Source organism: Polyodon spathula, chromosome 16 (genome assembly GCF_017654505.1).
Source record: "Polyodon spathula isolate WHYD16114869_AA chromosome 16, ASM1765450v1, whole genome shotgun sequence".
Taxonomy (NCBI): domain Eukaryota; kingdom Metazoa; phylum Chordata; class Actinopteri; order Acipenseriformes; family Polyodontidae; genus Polyodon; species Polyodon spathula.
The window spans coordinates 18,870,435-18,884,781 of NC_054549.1; the positions used below are offsets into that span (position 1 = coordinate 18,870,435).

General features: G+C 40.2%; 2 non-coding genes across 2 annotated transcripts; one reads left to right on the plus strand and one right to left on the minus strand.

The window, feature by feature from the left end:
* The first annotated feature begins 1,678 nt into the window (after positions 1-1,678).
* On the plus strand, positions 1,679-1,750 carry trnap-ugg. Its single transcript has one exon. It is a non-coding gene; the product is annotated as a tRNA-Pro (tRNA).
* A 12,399-nt stretch (positions 1,751-14,149) lies between these two features.
* Positions 14,150-14,221, minus strand: trnaw-cca. Its single transcript has one exon. It is a non-coding gene; the product is annotated as a tRNA-Trp (tRNA).
* Between the last annotated feature and the right edge of the window lie 126 nt (positions 14,222-14,347).

Consider the following 14,347-nt stretch of genomic DNA (forward strand, 5'->3'; position numbering starts at 1 on the left):
AGTCAGCTGCGCTACCTTTGCGCAGCAGTCAGTCACACAGTTCTGTGATTATAATAATAATAATAATAATAATAATAATAAATAATAATAATAATATAATAATAATAATATACTAAGGTGAAATACCGGGTTCAAATCCCGGACTAGCCCTTTTCCTTTTCTCGTTGAAATCCCGGACGAGGCCTTTTCCTTTTCTCGTTGAAATCCCGGACGAGCCCTTTTCCTTTTCTCGTTGACAGAGAGCACTTTTTTTCCAACTGGCCCTGGTGCAAGATTGTAAAGTACCCGCCCCCCTTTTTTCTTTTTGTTTGTGCGCATAGCATAGCTGCGGCTTACCCCCCCCCCCCCCCAAAAAAAAAAAAAAAAAAAAACAAAACCAAAAAACCACTGAAGTAACTACATCAACAGCAACATTTGAATCAGTCAAAAACGACGTTTTTTTGTTTTTGTTTTTAAAAACAAAACATGTTCTAACGCTATTTACTATAACTGTGAACAGCGGAGCAATCAATCAAGTAACAGTATATCCAAACATTCATCAATCAATCAAGTAACAAGTTTCATCAATGTGATTCACAACCTAGTTCATACCGAAACATACGACTAGCTTCAAATTACTCAAAAAAACGTATTCATAACAGACATCAATCGTAAAATTAGTTATGAAGTACAAAGTTTAGTATGACGTTTCTAAACAAAAACACGTGTGCATCTCAAAACTTAAGCCATGCACAAATGTATTTAATACAACGCATGTGCCATTATGAAAGTAATCTATGGGTTACCTATAGAATACTTCTCAAGAATGTCTATAGAATTCTATAGGAGACCTATAGGCTATAGTATTACACCTATACGATTTATAGAGAATTGGAACATTAGGCTATTAAAGTACATTTTCCCCACTTTTCTTTTTGTGATATATACCTGTGTTATCCAGTTTGTGGATCCAAACTTCAGTGCAGTCCAAAACACCAAAACAGCACGAAAACACCTCTGCAACATTTCCATTACACACATTCAATACACACCATAAAGCCAAGGAGGATATCAGCTGTGAGAACCATTGTAATTGTTCAAACTAATATTGGTGCGTGAAATGCGTAACAAAAAGGGACAAATATACCGGATATTAAAATGTTTTCACTACAGTATACTGTACTGCATCCCTATGATACAAAAAACTATCTGATACAAAAAACTATCAAATACAAACCCGTGTGGACTCCACTTGCACAATTGCTGGGAACTACGCGACTACGTCCATTTGCAAGACATATAGGCTGAGAGAGTCTCATCATCGGAATGAAAACACTATGCCACGAATAGATACACAGTAATTACCATTATTTAAAATACAAAAATAATAATATTTCCGGCAGATCTTTAGTTTGTTTTTTGACCCCTGATGTGACTTGTTTAAATAACGTTCGGTTTAATACACTGAGAGCACCTTGCATTTGTAAAATGCGGTTATGGCAGTAAGTAAAATAAATAAACACTAAAAATAAACACCGGGTGGATGTGAAACAGGGATTAAGAGTCATACGAAAACATCCCCCCTTCCGTCCCCTTCCCCTTCCCTTTCCCTTTCCCCTTCCCCTTCCCTTCCGCGGGTTGCTGACGTGTCGCCACTTTTCTGGTATTTCAAGTACAGCACAAAACAGATTGCTTAGCTGGCTCGTTGGTCTAGGGGTATGATTCTCGCTTTGGGTGCGAGAGGTCCCGGGTTCAAATCCCGGACGAGCCCGTCTTTTTATTATGTATTTACACGTGTTGACAGTTTTCAATTTAGCATTTGCTGTTAACTTACAAGTCCCTTAATAGATTAGCACCTAATTATTTGCACGAGTTACTGACCCGTATCTTCCAAACCGCACTCTGAGATCACAGGATGCAGGGCTGCTGGTTATTCCTATTGGGTCAACAAAAGCAACACGGGATGTAGGACTTTTTCTTGTAGAGCTCCTAAATTATGGAATGTTCTACATTCGTTTCTCAGTGATGCTTTGCGATAATTTTGCATAAAAATTTGCTGTATAAGTGCAATAATAAATCAATCAATTAATCTTGTGTTTGTTTGGTGGTGGAATTTGAAGAGTGGATGTATTACATTTGTGGGGAAACCAATTCAATGAAGTGCCTTTGCCCAGCCTGAATTATAATAATAATCTCTGTTTTTATATAGCGCCTTTCATGGTGGACCACCATCACAAAGAACTTTACAAGATACGAGACTATGGTGTCTGAATTATGCATCAGTTGCAGAGTAATTTACAAAAATGTCTCACCCGAACGACGGAGCACAAGGAGGTTAAGTGACTTGTTCAGGGTCACATAATGAGTCAGAGACTCAGTTGGGATTTGAACCAGGGACCTCCTGGTTAGAATGCCGTTTCTTTAAACGCTCGATCACACATTGTAAAGGTGAGAGTATTTTTCTATACTGGCTTATGTGATATTTCACCAATAGTAAAACATAGCATAGTGAAATGGGAATATGTATTTGATACAGGTTCATGAGAATGTATTATTGTGTTGTGTGTATTTGTTCTTTATTAAAGCCTATGGTTATAATTGATGAAGTGTAAATTGGCTGTAATAGGTAGACCGGTACATTATAGCATGCTCATCTTCAAAATATTCTTCCACTTGCATTACCACCCTGTAAGGTGTTATGTTTGACAGCGCCTCACCTTCTGAATTCGCGTATTCGTTTGTGGGAAAAGGAGCTCTATTTACTGGAATGTAGACATGCAAAATTTTGACCCCGACTTGATTTGTACCCGCAATCTTCTGATCTGGCGAAAGACGCACTACCATTGCGCCACGAGGTCAGTACGTGTCAGTCACAGATTCCTATAATATACTAATTTACCAGCACTACTGTATATTACAGATACCTTGCTGGTTTATAGGGATTACGCAGCCGTATAGCGTTACACAGGAAACAAAATATACAACAAATCAAATGCGAGGGCCGGGAATCAAACCCAGGTCAACTGCATGGAAAGCAGCTATGCTCACCACTATACCACAAACGCTGTATGGGAAAATATCAACGCTTTATCCTTATACTCGTACTAAGCAGGGCTAACAGCCGTTTTCTGAACGTCCAACACAATGTTCAGAATGAAGAATGCAATGCCGAGAAAAACGTATATGGGATAGCAGAGACGCGGGAACGAATTTCAAACCGGGGATGCTAAACATGAAAGGGGGAGGCACCTTCGGGCAATATTTTGTTCAAACCAAGTTAGTTTCATAAGAAACAGCGGCACAAAGTCTATAAGACAACGTATTCTACGTTGCAAATCAAATGTACTGCCCTAGGTGTATTTTTAAAATACATACAAATACATTAATCTTTGGCTATAAAATGCTTTCATTCAATTCGACGCGTTTAATAGGTCTATTCACACATTATGCTGGTTTCTAACGTACACAGATCAGACTTGTTAGTTATTAATATGGGTTGGTAGATTTTTATGTTTGTTTATGTTCTCTCTACCTGCCATTCAAAGCTGTAGTTAGTATCGTTTAATCGTGGACTGGATTAAATCGAGCTCAAATATTTTGTAGATCTACATTCCGTGATATACACCTTTGTTATCCAGTTTGTGGATCCAAACTTCAGTGCAGTCCAAAACACCAAAACAGCACGAAAACACCTCTGCAACATTTCCATTACACACATTCAATACACACCATAAAGCCAAGGAGGATATCAGCTGTGAGAACCATTGTAATTGTTCAAACTAATATTGATGCGTGAAATGCGTAACAAAAAACAATAAATATACCGAATATTAAAATGTTTGCACAACTACAGTATACTGTACTGCATCCATATGATACAAAAAAACTTTCAAATAAACAAACACGTGTGGACTCCACTTGCACAATTGCTGGGAACTACGCGACTACGTCCGTTTGCAAGCCATATAGGTGGAGAGAGTCTCCTCATCGAAATGAAAACAGCATGCCACGAATAGATACAGGGTAATTACCATCATTTAAAATACAAAAATAATCATAATTCCTGCAGATCTTTAGTTTGTTTCTCCCTGATTTGACTTTTGTTTAAACAACGTTCGATAATCAGTCAGAGCACTTTGCACAAAATGTGGTTATTTTTCAATTTAATAAGTACAATAAATAAACACAAAAAAAACACCGGGTGGGTGTGTAATGTTAGATTATTACCATAACCCTGGTTCCCTGAAAGAGAATGACAACCATTACCGAATGGGAAAGTGCCCTCTCTGACCGTCAATCACTGAGCATTATATAAAAAGCTGCCCTATCAGGGCCCTGCTGTGAGGGGGAAGTCCCTCTCTGGAAGCCCCATTCAGCCGAGCTTGCAGGCCTCGGAGGCAACTGTGATGGTGAACGTTTGCGCCTGCGTGGGCAAGGACAGAGGTACCTGCACGGTGGCCGCCTGTCCCCTGGTGAGTATCCCCTCGAGCCGTACCGCCTCGGCGGTGACCATCTTGCCTCCCCTGAGAGGTGCCTGCGCCTCTGCACCGGTGGTGGGGAATGGGAGGGTGACCCAGGTGTGCGGGAGAGCTCTCTGGTCACAGTAGCAGAGGGGTCCTAGAGGACCTCTGCGGAGGACCTTGGACCACTGACCTCATTCTCCCATGGCTCGGGAAGAGAGAATCTGCTGGGGATAGTTCTTAATTTTTTTGGAGAACTTCCTGTATGGAGAGCAGTCCAACTCACCCGCCAGTGTTTTGGCCGCATGGTCTGGCTCCGGGCTGTAGGTGGCGACGATGACCTGTCTCATTGAAGTGAGAGACAAAATGGCGATATGTTGCTGTGAGGATGTCCCTCTTCAGCAGGAGGTGGGAGGGATTCCCCCTCACAGCAGGGCCCTGATAAGGCAGCTTTTGTTTATATATGCTCAGTTATTGGTCAGAGAGGGCTCTTTCCCATTCGGTAATGGTTGTCATTCCATTGAAAGGGAACACGGTGAAGCGTCATGCGAAGAGAACCGCTCCTCTTCCGTCCCAAAGTCCCCATGCCTCCCTCCACCTCCCTCCCCTTCCCTCCCTTCTCTGGTATTTCAAGTACAGAACAAAGCTTCAGGTTTAGATGGCTCGTTGGTCTAGGGGTATGATTCTCACTTTGGGTGTGAGAGGTTAACTTAGGTTACAGAATAACTTACAAGTCCCTGAGGTAGCTTACAAGTCCCTGAAAGGATTAGCAACTAGTTATTTGCAGGTGTTACTGTCCCCTTATCTTCCAGACCACACTCTGAGATCACAGGATGCGGGGCTGCTGTTTATTCCTAGGGTCAACAAAAGCAACACGGGAGGCAGGACTTTTTCTTGTAGAGCTCCTAAATTATGGAATGTTCTATATTCGTTTGTCAGGGATTCTTTGCGATAATTTTGCATAAAAATTTGCTGTATAAGTGCAATAATAAATCAATCAATCAATCCTGTGTTAAGTGACTAGTTCAGGGTCACACAATGAGTCAGAGAGACAGTTAGGATTTGAACCAGGGACCTCCTGGTTAGAATCCTGTTTCTTTAAACACTCGATCACACATTGTAAAGGTTCTAGAGCTCCTAAATTATGGAATGCTCTACCTTCGTTTGTCAGGGATGCTTTGCGATAATTTTGCATAAAAAGTGCTATATAAGTACAATAACACTGTGTAACAAATTTTAATTTTTTTTTGGTTCCTGGGTAGTAAGTGTTATTTCTTAATTGCTTATGCCTCAAAAGTATAGAAAATGGCTATTATTCCCCATAAACTTTGCTTTTGTGATCAGGGCAGTGATATTTTGAAATTTACCTATTCCCGAACATTCCAGATAGATTCAGTGCTGAGTAAACTTGGAGTAACTTCTAGAACTTTCTAGAGCTTTCCAGTAATATAAATAGTAGTATAAATACAGGGGCCTTAAGCCCACCAGTTCAGTTTAGTTCCAGCTGCTTAAGTTGATACATATCTTCATTTTTCTGAGATAGCATCAAGAGGCTGCAATGGTGGCATTCCTGATGGGTCTCCAAGGAGGTTGTACCAAGTTTCCCTGCTATCTTTGCTTTTGGGACAGCAGGGACACCAAGGCGCACTACCACAGGCGAGACTGGCCACAGTGGATCGAGTTCTGTGGGGAGGAACAACGTCAAGTGGGAGCCACTGGTGAAGGTGCTGATGCCACCACTGCACATCAAATTGGGCCTTATGAAACAATTTGTCAGAGTTCTAGATAAGGAGCCGGCAGCCTTCAAGTACCTTCAAGACTTCTTCCCTAAGCTGTCTGAGGCAAAGGTCAAAGCCGGTGTCTTCGTCGGACCACAGATAAAGAAGATCCTGGAGTGCAATGAATTCCCCAAGAAGCTCACTAGTAAGGAGAAAGCAGCTTGGAACAGCTTTGTCGCAGTGGTTCGGGGCTTCCTGGGCAATCACAAGGCCAAAAACTATGTGGAGCTGGTTGAGACTCTGGTGAAGAACTACGGCACAATGGGCTGTAGGATGTCCCTCAAAGTCCATATCCTTGATGCTCATCTTGATAAATTCAAGGAGAACATGGGAGCGTACTCGGAGGAGCAAGGCGAGCGCTTCCACCAGGATATACTGGACTTTGAATGCCGCTACCAAGGACAGTATAACGAGAACATGATGGGATACTACCCGAAAAACTACTCACTTCTAAATCTTTTGTAGTCATTTTTGTATTACTTTAGTACAAATACATGTTAATTTGGATTCATATGTTGATTTTTTCTGACTTTATGTGAACGAAAAGACTGTTTTCTCATTGGAAATAGGTACATTTCAAAATATCACTGTCCTGGTCACAAAAGCAAAGTTTGTGGGGAATAATAGCCATTTTCTATACTTTTGAGGCATAAGCAATTAGGAAATAGCACCTACTACCCAGGAACAAAAATTGTGTAACATAGTGTAATAAATAAATAAATGAATCCTGTGTTTGGTGGTGGAGTTTTCAAGAGTGGATGTTTTGCATTTGTGGGTAAACTCAAGTGAAGTGCGTTTGCCTAGCCTGAATAAATTGACTTTATTTTGTGTTGACCATTTGTTTTGGCTCTTGTGCCTAGCTTTGTCAATTTGTAAAATAAAATGAGCCTTGCCAGTGATACTACCCGGTCACACCCACATGTCACTGCCACAGAGACCTTTCCACATGCATATGTGACCATGTAGAGTCACTGGCAAGGCTGGTTCCCGGCAGAAGGAAGACTCAGACACTGAAAACTGTAATTTAAACACTATTGTGCACTTTTATAACTAGTTTAAACATGATTGCACACTTTTATAACTGTGGTTTAAATGTTATTGCTCTTTTAGCTTGCAAATTGACAAAAAAAAAGGCCAGCTATCCTCTGGTCCTGGCATCTGCACTGTGCTTAAAGTATTAGTTAGGGTTAACTTTGTTTCTTGTTTATGATATATAATAGCATCACTTTGGAGTATGTATAGAATACACTAGGTCTCAGAAACGACAGGCGAATAAATCCGTTGTTCCAGGTGTTATTAATGCTGTTATGCAGGTAATGGGTTTATAATCTCCTGATTTCCACCCTGTCTCCCATATTAAATATCAGTACCATGTTTTCAGATACCTTGTCTTGATCTGTCAAAAGTCTCTGTCAGGAACTTGGAGATAAGCTCCCTTCTTTCTTTGGGTGCATGTCGTCTAGAGGGGTTGGTTGGTGTGAGAGCCCCGCCCCAGTCCTCTCGCGCTTCAGTTTGGTTTATGCTAATGCATGTACATAGCGAGAGGACTTTGACGTCTTCCCTGTGAAAACCTTTATAAAGTATATTCAATGCCGCTGCTGCTTTACCAGCCTCTATTGCAGCTCCGTGGCTGCCTGTCAGACTGGCTTCTCTTCCTTCACTGGTTTGTAGTGTTATTGGAAGAGCCTATTCAGAGTTTGTTTCATGCCCAGAGCAATGTGGATTTGAATAGCCGTGTGCCCATTAAACAATGTACGGCCGAATGAAACGGTGGTCGTTTTGTTATCGTGCTAGTCACGGTGATGCCTGTTTTACCTGTGCACAGCTGCAGAAAGACCACCTCTGCAGTCCACATTGAAATATGCACGAAATTCACAAACGGGACCGCTGGCTACGTATTTATTAATGTTATTATTTTCAAGCAACTAGCTTTGAAACCCATCTTGTTGCTAATGTTTTGAACAAGAGTATTTTTTCTATACAGGCTTATATGATATTTCACCAATAGTAAAACATATCAAAAGGTAATAAAGCATAGTGAAAGCATGGGAATATGTATTTGATAGAAATTCATGAGAATGTATTATTATTATTTTCTGTGTATTTGTTTTTTATTAAAGCCTATGGTTATAATTGATGGAGTGTAAATTGGCTGTAATCAGTAGAGCGGTACATTACATCATGCTCATCTTCAAAATATGCTTCCACTTGCATTACCACCCTGTAAGGTGTTAGGTTGGACAGCCCCTCACCTTCTGAACCCCTGCATTCGTTTGTGAGAAAAGGAGTTGTATTTACTGGAATGTAGAGATGCAAAATTTTGACCCCGACATGATTTGAACACACAGCCTTCTCATCAGGAATCAGACACACTATCATTGTGCCACAAGGTCAGTATATCAATTTATCCTCTAAGGCTTAGATGGACAGGTTGGGTCCTTATCCCCCTTGGTGAAGGTCACCTGTGCCGAATAAATCGGTGCTGAGGACAGCGCTGTCGATGCCAAGTGGTTGGTGCCGAGTCAATCGGCGCCGAGGTCGGTGCCGATGTGTAGTGCGGTCAGTGCCGGGCTCTAGACGGCTCCGAAGCTAGTCACCGGTGCCGAGTCAATTGGTGCAGAGGTCAGTGCTATCTTGTTGACTGAGCCTTATTTTTATTTCAAAACAGAGGTGACATGTTACTTGAACTGCTCATCCCTGATCCAATTTCTTGTCATTCTTGCAGTCGCCTACTTTACCGTTGTGCTCTTCTTATGTTCACTCATTTAACAAAGTTGTCCTGATTGTATGAAATACCCGGCACGGGGTGAACACTGATAGCAAGTCCACCCTTGACTTGTAGCAATGAAAAAAATAAATCTTAAACCCAGTTTTTAATGAATACTTTTCCATTTATTAGAATGCAGAAACAGCTTAACAACTACGAATCAACATTTAAATAAAAAGGGAAGCGCAGAGATTTGGAAAATGAAAACCGAAAAGTTAATTCCCCTACTTATAGTCCACCTACAGTGACGTTTTCTTATTTCACTTTCAATAATGCACAAAACGAGTCGAAACGTTTTCCTGAAGCAGTTATACAAAACTAATCCCTCGTCCGTCATGGTGCAATCAATCATGTAACCTCCTGATAATCCAGACCTGGCTAGTCGACCCAGACTGTAAACAAAAAAAACAGGAAATGCGTTCTGTTAAAAATACTACGCTGTTGCATGCAACAACCCGGTTATCTAAAGAAACCCCACGGCATACACGATAAAGTGAGCTTTGTGTTTGTGTGTTTATAAATAAAAACTACATAACCTTCAGAACAGCCTGAAGTCAATAGGCTGTAGGCCAACAGCAGCTGGTTATATTAACAACATTCCCATTGCAGGCGCAACGCACTCACACAGGACACGAGAAACACAATTACCGCTTTAGAAACTCCGCAAGAAAAGGCTGCTCTGGAAGTTTTAAAGTCCGCTGGTTAATTCTCCTTCTGTATTGTGGGACTTTACAAGAAATATCTGATCATTTCACAGACTATGATAGAAGCGCATCAAAGCTCCATATTCCTTCCTGTTCAGTGTTCAATATGGCTACGATGCAGGTAGGCGGGGTCTATGGCCTTAACTTCTGGATTATCCAAGGCGTAGATTAGTACTGTGTTTTCAATTTTTTTTTTTTTTTTTTTTTACTTTTGACTTGAGCTATCTCGTAAACCGTTTAAGGTCTATGTTTGTAAAATAGGTGTGCGATTCAGTCATGTCAATGAGAATCCAGTGAGTGGTGGAATTGTTACATGGGTCACCAACACATAAGTTACTTTGTCTCTTTCACACACAGCGCTGTCAACAGCATGGATACACACTCCTTCAGGGAACCCTTCAACTAATCAAATTCTATGAAATCAAGATTTTTTTTTTTTACATGTGGAACATTGTGATCTACTTGCTTTTGAACCGTTAGAGAATGGTCTTCAAGCTTATGATTTTGCTGAGCAGCTATTTCCTAGAGGGAACGGATCGATTTTCTTGCTGCATGAACACACAAATCAATTGATCAAGTCACTGGAAACTATGAAACAATCAACGAAAGCACCGACTGTCTGTTTCTGCCACGATCACTGGTGGAGTTTTAAGTGCCGAAAGTTGGCAACACTGAACATCACACATCACGTGGAGACATTTTTAAGGTATCAAAAAGCCCCTCAAAGAAAACAGATGGACGAAGACCAATTATCTAAAACCGGAGAAAAAATAAAAGGGTTCGCAAGTTCAAAGGAAAAACGAGAACTGATGAGAACGGACAGACACGGGTTTGGCTCCTTTTCGACAATGCCAATGTGCTTCTCCGAATGCTGCTTGCATTCACAAGAGAAAAACACACAAAATCAATTTGTGGTAGGAACAAGTAACTGGAAGCTGGAGTGTCAACTTCCAAAGAGACTTTATTTTGTGTTGACCATTTTTTTTGGCTCTTGTGCCTTTGTCAATTTGTAAATTAAAACTAGCCTTGCCAGTGATACTACCCGGTCACATCCATATGTCACTGCCACAGAGACTTTTGCACATGCATGTGTGACCGGGTCACATCACTGCCACAGAGACCTTTGCACATGCATGTGTGACCGGGTACCGTCACTGCCACAGAGACCTTTGCACATGCATGTGTGACCGGGTAGCATTAATGGCAAGGCTGGTTACCAGCAGAAGGAAGACTCAGACACAGAAAACTGTAATTTAAACACTATTGTGTATTGTCTTGATCCAGTCATGTGATTATTGACATGCCTTGTTTGACCACATTGAAATATGCACGAAATTCACAAACAGCACAGCTGGCTACATATTTATTAATGTTATTATTTTCAAGCAACCAGGTTTGAAACCCATCTTATTGCTAATATTTTGAACAAGGGTATTTTTCTATACTGGCTTATATGATATTTCACCAACAGTAAAACATATCAAAGTGTAATAAAGCATAGTGAAAGCATGGGAATATGTATTTGATAGACGTTCATGAGAATGTATTATTATTATTATTATTATTATGTTGTGTGTATTTGTTCTTTATTAAAGCCTATGGTTATAACTGATGAAGTGTAAATTGGCTATAATCGATAGACCAGTACATTATAGCATGCTCATCTTTTAAATATTCTTCCACTTGCATTACCACCCTGTAAGGTGTTATGTTGGACAGCCCCTCACCTTCTGAACCCGCTCATTCGTTTGTGGGAAAAGTAGCTCTATTTACTGGAATGTAGATCAAAATTTTGACCCCGACGTGATTTGAACACGCAGTTTTCTGAGCTAGATTTGGCCGCGCTACCTTTGCGCAGCAGTCAGTCACAAGTCCTGTAATAATAAGGATAATAATATACTAAAATAAAATCCCGGGTTCAAATCCCAGACGAGCCCTTTTTCTTTTCTCGTTGAGATAACCACTTTTTTTCCAACTGGCCCTGGTGCAAGATTGTAAAGTACCCGCCCCGCCCCCCCCCCCAAAAAAAGAAAAACATATAGCTGCAGCGCTTACCCCCCCCCCCCCCAAAAAAAGAAAAACACTGAACTACATTAGCAGCAACATTTGAAACGTCGTTTTTTTTTTTTTTTTCAACAAAACATGTTTTACGCTATTTACTATAACTGTGAACAACGGAGCAATCAATCAAGTAACAGTATATCCAAACATTCATCAGTCAATCAAGTAACAAGTTTCATCAATGTGATTCACAACCTAGTTCATAAAGAAACATACAACTAGCTTCAAATTACTCAAAAAAACGTATTCATAATAGACATCAATCGTAAAATTAGTTATGAAGTACAAAGTTTAGTATGACGTTTCTAAACAAAAACACGTGTGCATCTCAAAACTTAAGCCATGCACAAATGTATTTAATACAACGCATGTGCCATTATGAAAGTAATATATGGGTTACCTATAGAATACTTCTCAAGAATGTCTATAGAATTCTATAGGAGACCTATAGGCTATAGTATTACACCTATACGTTTTATAGAGAATTGGGACATTAGGTTATTAGAGTACATTTTTCCCCACTTTTCTTTTTGTGATATATACCTGTGTTATCCAGTTTGTGGATCCAAACTTCAGTGCAGTCCAAAACACCAAAACAGCACGAAAACACCTCTGCAACATTTCCATTACACACATTCAATACACACCATAAAGCCAAGGAGGATATCAGCTGTGAGAACCATTGTAATTGTTCAAGCTAATATTGATGCGTGAAATGCGTAACAAAAAACAACAAATATACCGAATATTAAAATGTTTGCACAACTACAGTATACTGTACTGCATCCCTGTGATACAAAAAACTATCAAATAAACAAACCCGTGTGGACTCCACTTCCACAATTGCTGGGAACTACGCGACTGCGTCCATTTGCAAGACATATAGGCTGAGAGAGTCTCATCATCGGAATGAAAACACTATGCCACGAATAGATACACAGTAATTACCATTATTTAAAATACAAAAATAATAATATTTCCGGCAGATCTTTAGTTTGTTTTTTGACCCCTGATGTGACTTGTTTAAATAACGTTCGGTTTAATACACTGAGAGCACCTTGCATTTGTAAAATGCGGTTATGTTTCAGTATAACGCAGTAAGTAAAACAAATAAACGCTAAAAATAAACACCGGGTGGATGTGAAACAGGGATTAAGTGTCATACGAAAACATTCCCCTTCCCTTTCCCTTTCCCTTTCCCTTTCCCTTTCCCTCTCCCTCTCCCTCTCCCTCTCCGCGGGTTGCTGACGTGTCGCCACTTTTCTGTTATTTCAAGTACAGCGCAGGAATGACTGCTTAGCTGGCTCGTTGGTCTATGGGTATGATTCTTGCTTTGGGTGCGTGAGGTTCAAATCCTGCACGAGCCCGTCTTTTTATTATGTATTTATACAATATTTAAACAAATACACGTGTTGACAGTTTTCAATTTAGCATTTGCTGTTAACTTACAAGTCCCTTAATAGATTGTCACCTAATTATTTGCACAAGTTACTGACCCGTATCTTCCAAACCGCACTCTGAGATCACAGGATGCATGGCTGCTATTTATTCCTATGGGTCAACAAAAGCAAAATGGAAGGTAGGAGTTTTTCTTGTAGAGCTCCTAAATTATGAAATGTTCTACATTCGTTTCTTAGGGATGCTTTGCGATAATTTTGCATAAAAATTTGCTGTATAAGTGCAATAATAAATAAATCAATCAATCCTGTGTTTGTTTGGTGGTGGAATTTGAAGGGTGGATGTATTACATTTGTGGGGAAACCAATTCAATGAAGTGCCTTTGCCCAGCCCGAATTATAATAATAATCTTTGTTTTTATATAGCGCCTGTCATGGTGGACCACCATCACAAAAAACTTTACAAGATAGGAGACTATGGTGTCTGAATTATGCATCAGTTGCAGAGTAATTTACAAAAATGTCTCACCCGAACGACGGAGCACAAGGAGGTTAAGTGACTTGTTCAGGGTCACACAATGAGTCAGAGACTCAGTTGGGATTTGAACCAGGGACCTCCTGGTTAGAATGCCGTTTCTTTAAACGCTCGATCACACATTGTAAAGGTGAGAGTATTTTCCTATACTGGCTTATGTGATATTTCACCAATAGTAAAACATAGCATAGTGAAATGGGAATATGTATTTGATACAGGTTCATGAGAATGTATTATTGTGTTGTGTGTATTTGTTCTTTATTAAAGCCTATGGTTATAATTGATGAAGTGTAAATTGGCTGTAATCGGTAGACTGGTACATTATAGCATGCTCATCTTCAAAATATTCTTCCACTTGCATTACCACCCTGTAAGGTGTTATGTTGGACAGCCCCTCACCTTCTGAATTCGCGCATTCGTTTGTGGGAAAAGGAGCTCTATTTACTGGAATGTAGACATGCAAAATTTTGACCCCGACGTGATTTGAACACGCAACCTTCTGATCTGGAGTCAGACGCGCTACCGTTGCGCCACGAGGTCAGTACATGTCACTCACAGATTCCTGTAATATACTAATTTACTAGCACTACTGTATATTACAGTTACCTCACTGGTTTATTGGGATTAAGCAGCCATACAGCGTTACGCAGGAAACAAAATATACAA